The following is a 13,522-nucleotide window of genomic DNA, read 5'->3' on the forward strand; positions in this document are numbered from 1 at the left end:
CCTCGTGCTCTCTCTCTCTCTCAAATAAATAAAATCTTAAGAATTAATAAGTAAAATAAAATTCCCTACCCTAAATGGTTTTCTCTTCTCTTTCATTCCTTTTCCCTCAGCAGCAAGCAAATACCCGTGCGTGTTCAAGACCGCTCAGCCTCATTCCTTCTTTCATTAAGAGATCGAGTGCCCAGAAAAATAGGCTTTCCCTCAGACCTGTTCCCAGAGGCCTAGAACTGCTTAACTTCTTAGTAACTATGGATTAAACCTCTCCTTTCTTACTGTGAGCAGAAGTGACCATGCAGTCATTTTCTTATTTTGTACCCTCTTCTCTTAGCACATCATAGGCCCTCAAAATATTTGTTGGATTAACAAGTAAGAGATAGATGACATCATTGGTGTTCCCCGTCTTTTGGACTTTGTGGATCAATGCAGATTTTCCAAATAATTTTGGAACCAATAGAACCGCAATTTTTAAGTTTTACCAACCTATAAAAAAACAATAGACAACTGCCATTTGCTATCTGCATCACTTCATTTTTAAATTATATTTTGACCCCAAAATAAAAATAAAGAACGTATCCTCTAAAAAGTCAGTCCTTTATTTATTTATTTATTTATTTATTTGACAGAGATAGAGACAGCCAGCGAGAGAGGGAACACAAGCAGGGGGAGTGGGAGAGGAAGAAGCAGGCTCATAGCAGAAGAGCCTGATGTGGGGCTCGATCCCATAATGCCGGGATCACGCCCTGAGCCGAAGGCAGACGCTTAACCGCTGTGCCACCCAGGTGCCCCAAAAGTCAGTCCTTTTAAATAAATAAATCAAATTTATGAAAACCTCCTTAGACCTTATTTTTCTTGCCTCACTGCAGACTGGTGAAAACTAGTGCCCAGTGGAAATCAGTGAGTCCTTCTAAATATAATATTGAGTCTAATAAACTCTCTTTATTAATTCTATACTTATAGTAACCTTGACCTAAGTTTACTTCATAGGCGGCAGTTCACTAGTTTAAAATCTTCCCAGTGGAGGGGGCGCCTGGGTAGCGCAGTCGTTAAGCGTCTGCCTTCGGCTCAGGGCATGATCCCGACGTTCTGGGATCGAGCCCCACATCAGGCTTCTCCGCTGGGAGCCTGCTTCTTCCTCTCCCACTCCCCCTGCTTGTGTTCCCTCTCTCGCTGGCTGTCTCTGTCAAATAAATAAATAAAATCTTTAAAAAAAAAAAAAATCTTCCCAGTGGAAAATATTATAGACCCCAAGGCTACCTATTCCAGAATCAAAACCAAACTTGTCTTCTTCCCAGTCTGATTCCTCTTTCTGCCCAAGAGTAAAAAAGCCACAGAGGAGGCAGTAATGAAGTCAGTTGCATCTAGTTTCTTCTAGCAAAACCAGCACCTAAGGGATTTGTCAGAGGTACATATTTGAATCCTCTGTTTTGTAATAAAAGCTTTTTTAGAAGAATTATGTTCCTTAACACTGTTATATTAAATGGTGCAATTATCTGTTTAATTTAATTATGTTGAATGAAAGACAGCACAGGGCATGTGAAATCAGGTTATTGGGTCTCAACCATCTGAGAATTTCAAAACTCAGATCGAATAAAATGGAACAAATGTCAGACTGCATCAAACCTAGTAAAGTGTCCAATTGTTTTATTGATTTTCTTTTCATCTGTGACTAATCTCTTAAATTGATCTAGTGATTTTTAAATTTTGATTACCATGTTTTTTATTTATGAAAGGTTAATTTAGTTCTTTTTCAATTTATGTCACTTTGTAGTTTCTTATTCTTTGAAGGCATTTTCAATATAAATTTAAGCCAGTAAGGATAATTGTTTTATAGTCACTGTATGATAATTCCAGTATCTGCATTTTTCTGTCAGTCTGTTTCTATTGTCTGTTTTTGTGCCAGCTCTCTGAGTGGAGTCTAGTTTCTAGTTACCTTTGTGTACTGGTCATTGCATTTGAAAACTAATATTTGGGGCACCTGGGTGGCTCAGTCAGTTAAGCATCCGCCTTCATCTCAGGTCATGATCCCAGAGTTCTGGGATCGAACCCCATGTCAGGCTACCTGCTCAGCCAGGGAGTCTGCTTCTCCCTCTACTTCTCCCCTCTGCTCGTGATCTCTCTCTCACACACACACACTCTCTCTCTCTCTCTCTCTCAAATAAATAAAATCTTTTTTTTTAAAGTGAAAACTAATATTTGTGGGAACAATTTGAGGCCTATGATGAAGATACCCTCTTTCAGATATGATATGCATATCCTTCTGCCAGAGTCCTGCAAGCATTTAAACCAGCTTTTTTGGCTTTAGGCTTCCTGGGCAACCCAGGAGGTTCAAATCCAGCTATAACTCCTTGTAGGTGTCCTACTCTAGATTCACCTCTTAATGGTGTAACCCTTCGAGGTCAGTTTGCTGACGGGAGGATCTCCTATTAGACTTCACACCTCTTATGGACCCTGGGATTGGATTTATGTCCCTGTCACCTAGAGTAGCTAACCAAGTCAGTGTTCCAATTATCTGGAACCAAGAAATACACTTAGGGTAAAAGTAGTTTGGTATTTGTTTATCTTTCCTCCCCCGCCTCCTGTTTTGGACAAGTAATTCCTTACTAAAAATAATACATTTTATTTTTTTTTAAGATTTTATTTTTAAGATCTCTACACCCAATGTGAGGCTTGAACTTACAATCCCAAGCCCAGGAGTTTCATGGTCTACGGACTGAGGCAGCACAGTGCCCCAAGAATAGCATTTTAAGTAGAGTTGGTTTGGAAGCGTGGGGAACAATAGATCATTTATTTAACTGATGTTTAGAAATCTCTTCCATATGAAATTTCTTCCAAATTTCTTCCATTTCTTATGCCTGGGTGGCTCAGTCAGTTAAGTGTCTACCTTTGGCTCAGGTCATGATCTCAGGGTCCTGGGATCAAGTCCCATGTCAGACTCCTTGCCCAACAGGGAACCTGCTTCTCCCTCTCCCTCTGCCTGCTACTCCCCGTGCTTGTGCACTCTCTCTCTCACTTACAAATAAATAAAATCTTTAAAAAAAAATTTCTTCCATAAATGGAGAAATTTGAGGAAATCTTGCTTTGTTATCTTAAATTTTTAAATTATGCATTCTGTTCGTTATCCTGATAAAATAAATGGAAATTTATATGTCTTCTTACCGATGACATCATCTTAAATGCTTAAAAGATATTACTAAATCCTATCAGATTGCAGTGAAACTAGTGCTCTCTCATTCCTACTTGTTGGTATTTTACAATGATAAGCCATTTGAAAAGTAATTTGTCCATGTGATTCAAAAACCATCAGTGTCCAGGGCGCCTGGGTGGCACAGCGGTTGGGCGTCTGCCTTCGGCTCAGGGCGTGATCCCGGTGTTATGGGATCGAGCCCCACATCAGGCTCCTCCGCTATGAGCCTGCTTCTTCCTCTCCCACTGCCCCTGCTTGTGTCCTCTCTCGCTGGCTGTCTCTATCTCTGTCAAATAAATAAATAAAATCTTTAAAAAAAAAAAAAACCATCAGTGTCCTGCAAATATATAATAAGGAAATAAATCAAAATTGGGAAAGACCTGTATGTGTAAAGATATTATTCAGCCATAATCATAAAATTAGAAGATGAGAAATAACCTAAATGCTTTAAAATAAGGAGATGGAAGGGATGCCTGGGTGGTGCAGTCGGTTGAGCCTCCACTCTTGGTTTCTTCTCAGGTCGTGCCCTTGGGGTCAGAAGATGAGCCCTGCACTGGGCTCCAAGCTTAGCCCAGAATCTGCTTAAGACTGTTTCTCCCTCTCCCTCTCCCAAACCCAACCCCCCCCCACACACACACACTCTCTCTCTCTCCCAAAAATAACTAAATCTTAGAAATAAATAAATAGCAAAAAGATGATTCTTAAATTTAAAAAACAATAATAAAATAAAGAAATGGTTAAGTAAATTATGATACATCCATTTGGTATACCATTATGCAGCCATTATAAATCATGAGTATGAACATTGTGTAGACAAATAGAAAATGCTTATGATAAAGTGATCAATGCAGGGTACAAAATTTATATACATCTTCATTATAACTATATAAAAGGCAAAAAGCAGTGAAAAAAAAAGATATCAAATACAAGAAACTTAGGGGTGCCTTGGTGACTCAGTCAGTTAAGCATCTGCCTTAGGCTGAGATCATGATCCAGGAGTCCTGGGATGGAGTCCTGTGTCTGGCTCCTTGCTCAGCAGGAAGCCTGCTTCTTCCTCTGCCTGCTGCTCCCCCTGCTTGTGTGCTCACTCTCTCTCTCTCTGACAGATGAATAAATAAAATCTTATAAGTACAAGAAATTTAACAATTTAAAATCTCTCAGGTTACTTGGTGAGCCCATCTATATCAGGCTCAGAGGAAATCAGCATAGTTGTACTAGAATGGCATTCCTTTTCTCTTCTGGTCTTGTCAAGTTTCCTATGACATTAAGTATAAAATGAATAATTGAAAATTAATATAAAAATAACATTGGTGATGGTTGTGCAACTCTCAATATACTAAAAACATTTACTTGTGTACCTTAAAAGGGGAATTTTATGGGGGCGCCTGGGTGGCACAACAGTTAGGCGTCTGCCTTTGGCTCAGGGCGTGATCCCGGCGTTATGGGATCGAGCCCCACATCAGGCTCCTCCGCTATGAGCCTGCTTTTTCCTCTCCCACTCCCCATGCTTGTGTTCCCTCTCTCGCTGGCTGTCTCTATCTCTGTCGAATAAATAAATAAAATCTTTTTAAAAAGGGGGGGGCAATTTTATGGTATGAGAGTTATATCTGAAAAAGCTGTTGTTAAAAAATTAACATAATTTCTAAAGTGAATATTATTTATGAAATATCCCAGTGTTTGAGCTTTTTAAAATATTTAATTTGCCAATCCTGTAGTCTTATGATTAAATCTCATTCTATCTTTGGTCCTCCCAGCTCTCTCCCCACTGCTACCAGCACAGCTGTCCTCTTTTTCATGGAGACCTTCATTCTCTTTACTACATCTGTGATACTGTGATTTATAATAAGAAATATATATATTTCCGTCTTCATCTTGGTTGCTGGTACAGAGCTCCAAAAACCCTTGGAATTCCCTAAGTGATGAGATCAGTAAAGGTGTCTCTTGTTATGTTAATAGCTTTGGATGCACCTGAGGATGGGGCTGGTTGCCAGAAGAACCAACCCTGTGATTATAGGGTTGGAATTTTCTGTCCCACCCCCCCTTGACCTCCCTGTAGGGAGTTGGGCTGGAGGTTGAGTTCAATCACCAATTCAATCACCAGGTCAGTAGTTGATAAGGCCCATGTAATGAGGCCTCTTTAAAAATCCAAAATGGCAAGGGAGTGCTTGTGTGGCTCAGTTGGTTAAGCCTCCAAACTCTTGGTTTCAATTGGGGTCATGATCTCAGGGTCCTGGGATCGAGCTCCATGTTCAATGGACCTCTCTCTCTCTCTGCCCCTCCCCCTGCTCGCTTGCGTGCACTTTCTCTCTCTCTGAAATAAATAAATGAATCTTTAAAAAAAGAAAAATAAAAACCCAAGATGGCAGGGTTCACAGAGCTTCTATGTTGGTGAACACATGGAAATGTGGGGAGGCTGGTGTGTCTGGAGAGAACTTGAAAGTTTTGCACCCTTTTCCCGTACCCTGCCCCATGCATCTCCTCTATCTGGATATTCCTGAGTTCTGTCCTTTTATAATAAATCAGTAATCTAAATATAAGTGAAGTTAACTTACTAATTTAGTAAACAAGTAAACTAAAAGCTAACTTAATAACTTAGTAAAGTAAGTAAAATGTTTCTCAGAGCTCTGTGAGCCACTCTAGCAAATTAATCTAACCCAAGGACGGGGTTACTGGGACCTCAGATCCATAGCCAGTCAGAAACAGGTGATAACCTGGACTCGTGATTGGTGTCTGAGGCGGGGGGTGGCAATCTCAGAGGATGGAGTACTTTACCTGTGGGATCTATGCCATCTATGGGTAGGTAGTGTCAGAATTGAGTTGGATTGTAGCACATCCAGCTCGTGTCTGAGAATTGCTTGTTGATGTGGGAATGAACCTCACCTATGGGTTCCAGGATCACTTAACATCATTTTCTCCCAGTCTGTAAACACCTCCTGATCCCATTTTCTTTTCCTCTGAGCTGCAGCTCATGGTTGCTCATCCGACCAACAAACTTCCTCACCAAAACTCTATACTTCCTTGTAGTCTTATCTTTGTCTGACCCTGCCCAGAAAACCTGAAGTCTAGTTCAGTATGCAATCTGCCTTCGTAATTATATAGGTCCCAGTTTTTCACTCCTCCCTGTGTTGACCTTGTTCAGCCCTTCCTACACTAACCGCTTGATCATGTGACTTGCTTTGGTCAAGGGACATTAGCAATTATGACTCAAGCCAGTGGCTTAAAAAATGCTGGCATTGGGGCACCTGGGTGGCTCAGTCAGTTAAGTGCCTGACTCTTGTTTTTGGCTCAGGTCATGATCTCAGGGTTATCGGATTGAGTTCCCTCTGGGTGTGGAGCCTGTTTAGAATTCTAGATTCTCTCTCTTCCTCTCCCTCTGCTCCGCTACCCTGCTCCCTCATGCTCTCTCTCCCTTTTGGGAAAAAAAAAGAAATGCTAGCACATATGGAGCTTGCTATCTGCTCTGTAGAACACTTCTTAGTTCACTAAGAAGCCGGAGTTAGCCGGCTAGAGAATGAGAGATCTTTTAAAGTAGAAATAAGTAGCCCCAGTTGAGGTCTCTCCAGAACAATTATTCTGCCAATCATCAGGCATTTGAATAAGTCCATCCTAGACCATTTAGTCCAACCTAGCGAGCCTGGAACAAAAGAACCAACTTGCTGACATTTACAGTGAAATAAACATTAAATATTTGTTGTTTTAAGTCAGGGAGTGTTAAGAGAATTTGTTTTGCAGCCAAAACTAACATGCATTTTCTCTAACCATACATTTACCCTTACCTTCATAGCATGATTAGGGAAAACTGCACATTTGAGGCTGGAACTATTAGAAATTCATTGTATCACATCTCACCTGGGTTCTTGTGGTCCCTGTCAGTCCTTTTACCTGTCAGCCACCTTCTCCTACCTCTCAAAATGTCTAACCATTCCCGTCCTCACCCTGACCTTCCCATCCCGAATTCAGTCCTAGCCCCTGTCATTTTTAGAAAATAAATTTGCTGCCTGCTTGAGATAATGTAGAGCTTGCAGGCTACAGCAAGGACTCTGGATGTTTTTCTGTATAGACCAAAAAGCCATTGGAGGGTTTTGAGCAGTGGAGTGACACTCCAGCTCTTGTGTGGAAAATACAATGTAATAGAGCAAGAATAGAATTATGAAGTTAAAAGAGATGATGGTAGCTTGGTTTAGGGAGATAGAGGAGGAAGTGCAGAGGGTGGAGAGTGGTGGAAACAGGACATCATTCAAGGAGATTAACATGCAAATGACATCCTCTGGAGTAGTGAAACACAGTAGCCTGGGTAGAGGGATGCCCTGAAAATTCTGGTTATATTTTGAAGATAAGAACCAACAGAATTTGCTGATGAATTGTGTGAGAATAAAAAGAGGGAACAAGGATAATCACATTGTATAATAGTGATTTTTTTGCATTGGTGCTTACCTGTCCTACCCCCTCTGAGCAGAAGGCAGACTCTGTCCTAACTACCTTTCCTTGTATATTAGTCTTGAATGAATGAACAAATGAATGAATGGCTCAATTAATGGACGAATCCTGATTAACATTTTCCTTGCTTTTATATGTACAAAGTGAAAGTATTGTACAATGAGGTTTCGTTGTATTCTAGACGGGATTATTAAAATGTCCCCTAAACCGGTGCTTCCCCAAATACAGTCATCAGAATGATTACCAGTCAACAAACTATTATCAGTTGGCAATGAGATAAGGAGTTTTTGACAGAATGAAGTCAGTTGTGTCACTGAACACACTATTCAGCTGGCGTTTTTTTTTCCATAGTGAAACTTCGTCTATGAAGGAAGTAGTATGCTGATTTGCATTCTGGCTTAAGTTCCTTATCTTGCTGCCAACTGGCACCTTTTGTTACACTACAACAAAGGATCAGCAGATTTTCTGAATGCTGTAGAATATTTTATTGGACATACCAAACATAGTAGAGGCCTGGTAAATTTCTTAAAGTCCCAAAATAATCTGCAGAGTTATATAGAGGGGATGATGTATTTGAAAATGAGAGAATTGTTTTTGAAAGGATTTTAAAATGTTTAAAGGCAGCAAGATATAGTGGAAAGAACATAGATTTTGTACTCAGACCTGGTTTCAAATCATTCCTCTGTCACCTGCGATGTGACTTATATTGTCCTTGTTTTGTCACAGCCAAGTGGAAATAATACTTACCTCCCTGTGGTTACTGCACGGTTTAAGGGACACGGTATACATTAGAATCCTAGCACAGGGCTTAGCGTGTAGGAGGCACTCAGTAACTATTAACTCTCCTTTTCTCTCTTTCCAAAACAAGTTATCAGCTGCCCAGTCGCACTTTTGTCAACACCTCTCTATCGTTAACCTTGTTAAATTTCAAGAGTGTTCTTGTTAGAGTCCTTTCCCCTGCTCACGTGGTTTGCATGGTTTGTTGTGGATGGCTTATACAAGGAAGGAACTTGCTCTGGGAAGCAGAGCAAGGGAACTGAGAAGCAAAACTGAGATTAAATCTGTACACAGGGGATGCCTGGGTGGCTCAGTTGGTTAAGGCGTCTGCCTTCACGACTTCAGCTCAGGTCATGATCCCAGGGTGCAGGGATCGAGCCCCACATGGAGCCTGCTGCTTAGTGGGGAGCCTGCTTCTCCCTCTATCTCTGCTGCTCCCCCTGCTTGTGCTTTCTCTCTGGCTATCTCATTCTCTCTGTGTCAAATAAATAAAATCTTTAAAAATAAATCTGTACACAGTGATATTAATGTCATTACAATTACGGTACAATCAAACTAGATTCCTTACGACCATTGCTACCACTAAGAAGAGCCACACAGCCAGAGGATACTCACTTTTTTTTGATACCCACACAACCATTACTGTTGCTATTTCAAGTGAAAATTGAAACCACTTTCCTTACACTGTAAGAGTACAAGTGGTAGAACTTTCCTTCTAGTCAACAGCCTTTCACAAAGTGAAAATCAAGGGCTAGAATCTATTATTGTCACTATTTGGTATCATGTAGACTTGGGTTCATGCTCACCCTATCATACAGTAGTTTAACTTCAGAGAAGTTTTTAATCTTTCCGAATTTGTTTCCTCCTTACTCTGTTAGGTGGAAGTTCAGTTCAAGGCCACCATGTTGTACAACTGTAGGAAGCAGCACTCACAGAGATTCCACAGGGAGTTAAGCAACTACTTGGTTCAGAAACCGTAACAAAGGCTTAAATAATGTGTAAACGAGGTAGAAATGATTTCTTACTTGCAAGAGTGTCCCAATGTGTACAGTCCAGGGCTGATGCCCAGGCTCCATAGTGTTGGGAACTTAGATTTCACTGGTCTGATCAATCTTATTGCTATACTGACCATAATGTGTTGCTCTCATCCATGCGGCCCAAGACAAAAAAAATCAACATTTATTCCAGTAGGGATAGGGAAAAGCAAGGAGGAGGGCAGGTTTCTTACCTTGCAGAATACCATCTTCAAGTTCTACACCTCCATTCTGTTCCTGTCACATTGTTGTCCATAGCTGTAAGAGAGGCTTGGAAATAGAAACCTTAGCAGTACAGCCACGTGCCCACCAAGAATTTTATTACTTTTCAAGAATGGAAGAATGGATATTTAGGAACAGCTAGTTTCTGTCTGCTTTGCTTGTAAAGCATTTGTGAAAATTAAATACATACCTGATACAAATTGGACGCTCAAGAAAGTTTTTCCTTTTTTTTCTCATTCCTCTCACCATCTTATCCAAAAAGGGAAATTATTTCCAACAGCCATTCATTGGCAATACATTTATAACACAACAAATGGCATTGAATAGGAGTGCCTGGCTGGCTCAGTCAGTAGAGCACGTGACTCTTGATCTTGAGGTCTTTAGTTCAAGTCCCACATTGGACATAGAGCTTACTTTAAAAAAAAAATTGGGGGACCTGGGTGGCTCAGTTGTTAGATGTCTGCCTTCGGCTCTGGTCGTGATTCTAGGGTCCTGCGGTCAAGCCCCACGTCGGGCTCCTTGCTCAGTGCAGAGCCTGCTTCACCCTCTCCCTCTGCCTGCTGCTTCTCCTGCTTGTGCTCTCTCTCTCTGTCAAATAAATAAAATCTTTTTTTTTAAGATTTTATTTATTTATTTGAGACGAGAGACAGAGAGAGCCAACACAGGTGGGGAGGAGAGGGAGAAGCAGGCTCCCTGCTGAGCAGGGAGCCGGATGTGGGGCTCAATCTCAGAACCCTGGGATCATGACCTGAGCTGAGGGCAGATGCTGAACTGACTGAGCCACCCAAGCACCCCTAAATAAAATCTTTAAAAAAAATTGTACAGGGGCACCTGGGTGGCTCAGTTCAGCATCTGCCTTTGACTCAGATCATAATCTCCGGGTCGTGAGACTGAGCCCTGCGTCAGGCTCCCCGCTCAGAGTGGAGTCTGCTTCTTCCTCTCCCTCTACCTGCCCCCACTCATTCGCATGCTCTCTTTCTCTGTCAGATAAATACATAAAATCTTTTTAAAAGATTGTATAGACTGCATTTTTTTTTCTTAACTGGCTAATCACAAAGTTCAGCTCTCTATTAAAATGTGGAACACTGTGGGGTGCCTGCCTGGCTCAGTTGGAAGAGCATTCGACTCTTGATCTCAGGGTCATGAGTTTGAGCCCCACGTTGGGGTGTAGAGAAAACTAAAAAAAAAAACTTTTAAAAATAAAATAATAATAAAATGTGGAACACTGTAATGAATGTGTGAAAGCTGCTGCAAAAATAGCAGACTTGGAAAAGGGAAGCACCAGAAAGCATCTTGAAAGTGCTGATTTTGATTAGAAGCTTGGTTCATAAGAAATGAGTGGAATAATGGAAATGTTGATAAGCAAATTCATGTGAGCAGCTCAGGGGACCCCAAGATAGGATCCAAATTACTACCACAATGACTTCGATCTGTCAGGTAGGAGATAAATCAGTGGTCTGGGGAAGAATGGATCTTGGTTCTGGAGAGAATTGAATCTGGGCCTGGATGGAAGTATTTTGACTAACAAGAGAGAATGGTGACTACAAACATCAGAAGTAGAGAAGGGTGCTTAAATGGGAAATAAACAAAGGATGATTTTAAAGAAAATGTATTCATTTACTCATTTATGTGTTTATTCACTCATCAGTGGCAGGCACAGTGAAATCGGGGAAGAAACATAGGATCTGCCCTCAAAAATCATAGTATGCTATGGCGATTGAATAATGTAGGCCTGTATACTTGCACGGTATCTAATCTATGTATGTATTCTACTCAGTGACACCTTCAAATGGTACAGTAAAACAGCATTGTGCATATTACCATAAAATCCATGTGTAGTCAAGTCAAATTACAAAGCCTTCAAAAACATTGTGCATGTTGTTTAAAGTTTTAGTCAAAATGAATGTCCACATACACACTTCCTCCCTTCTACTCCCAAAATCAGTATTGCAAATAGCATAGAGTCTCCTCTTAAATAGCATGGAGATCCTGTTAAATAGGGTGTTTGCAGCGGTATTCACTGCAACAAAATTTTTACTTGTAAATCAGATATTTATTTATGCAATCGTATTTTCTAGCTACATAGTGACCTTTATCCTTTCAGTAGGTTCTTTATTTTGAGGCCTTCTCAAAAATTATGATACCACAATATTTGCAATTAATTGACATGCCTTCAATCCCAGCTTCCCCACCAACTAGTCATGTAATCACAGACAAGGCACTTAATCCCTCTGACTTTTAAGTCTCTGTAAAATGGAGCTAGTAATGACTGCCCTATCCACCACACAGGATTATTGCCATGCTCTCAGTAAAAGTAAAAAATACATAGAACAGTGATTTTTTCTAATTGCTATAATTCTAGGCCTTGAGCAGATACCAGTACGCAGGGTGGTATTTAAATTGCCATCTAATTTTTCTGAGCACTTTGAAAGATGAGCACAGGCTGGATTTCTCTTTTTCTCTGTTGAACTACCCCACAACCTCATGTTTTCTATTCTTATTCCTATTTCTGCATTTTTCCTTCCTAATACTTGCTGAAATGTGAAGTGGTTTAAAAATAATTTAAGCCCCTGGTAGTTATACTGAAAATACTGAGAAAACAGTAGATGCTTTTCTTTTATTATGGTGATGGGAGAGAAAATTAATGTTAGGAAAGTCCTGATCTAGTAGTAGAATTATTTACATTATCTCACTAATCTCTCTTAGTCCTCACAATACTGTAGGGTAAGATTATACTTGAGGAAATACGACTCTGTGATTTAGTGACTTGCCCCAAATCAGCTGTCAGTGTAGAGCTGGGATTCAAACCCAAGTTTGATCACTGAGATTAACTTTTTTCTTCTAACAAATTCCCAAGTGCATTTGAGTCTGCTGGTCTGGAGTCCATGTTTTAAGAACCACTGGGCACACTCTGATGTATTTATCACCTAGGATCTATAATGCTAAATTCAATATAGGATTGGAAAACCAGGATATACTGGCTAGGGAGCAACTCAGGTTACCCCTTTTGAAACACAGTAAAAAACAAGTTAGAGGAACAAAACCACACAAAACATATAGAAAAGAAAATTAAAATGGCAAGTGTAAATCCAATCCAATAACATTACATGTGAATGGAATAACCAATCCAGTAAAAAGGCAGACATTGTCAGACTGGATTAAAAAAATCCAACCATATACTGTCAACAGGAGACACACTTTAGATTTAGATACAAATAGAAAGTAAAAGAATGAAAAAGGGTATATCATGCAAACAACAAAAGAAAGTTGGAGTGATTTTTACTAATGTCAGAAGAGATTTAAAAGTCTATTAATAAAAAATGTTTTTAGAGATTAAGAGGGACATTTTATTTTATTTTTTTGACCTTCCTTTACTTTTTATTTAAAAAATAGACTTTATTTTTTAGAGAACTGTTAGGTTCACAGCAAAATTGAATGGAAGGTACGGAGATTTCCCATATATCCCCACTCAGGCATAGCCTCCCCTATTATCCCTCACCAGAGTGGTACACTTGTTATCATTGATGAACCTACACTGACACATCGTAACAACTCAAAGTCCATAGTTTACATTAGGGTTTACTCTCAGTGTTGTATATTCTGTAGGTTTGAACAAATATATGATGACACTTATCCACCATTACATTAGCATACAGAGTAGTTTCACTGCCCAAAAACAATCCCCTATGCTCCATTGATTCATTTTTACCTCCCTACTAACCGCTGGCGATCACTGATCTTTTTATTGTTTCCATAGTTTTGCCTTTCCCAGACTGTCATATAGTTGGAATTAAACAGAATGTAGCCTAAGAGGAACATTTTATAATGAACGCCAGGCAGCTATAACAATTGTAACCATACATACATC

The sequence above is a fragment of the Ailuropoda melanoleuca genome, chromosome 5, assembly GCF_002007445.2.
Source record: "Ailuropoda melanoleuca isolate Jingjing chromosome 5, ASM200744v2, whole genome shotgun sequence".
Taxonomy (NCBI): domain Eukaryota; kingdom Metazoa; phylum Chordata; class Mammalia; order Carnivora; family Ursidae; genus Ailuropoda; species Ailuropoda melanoleuca.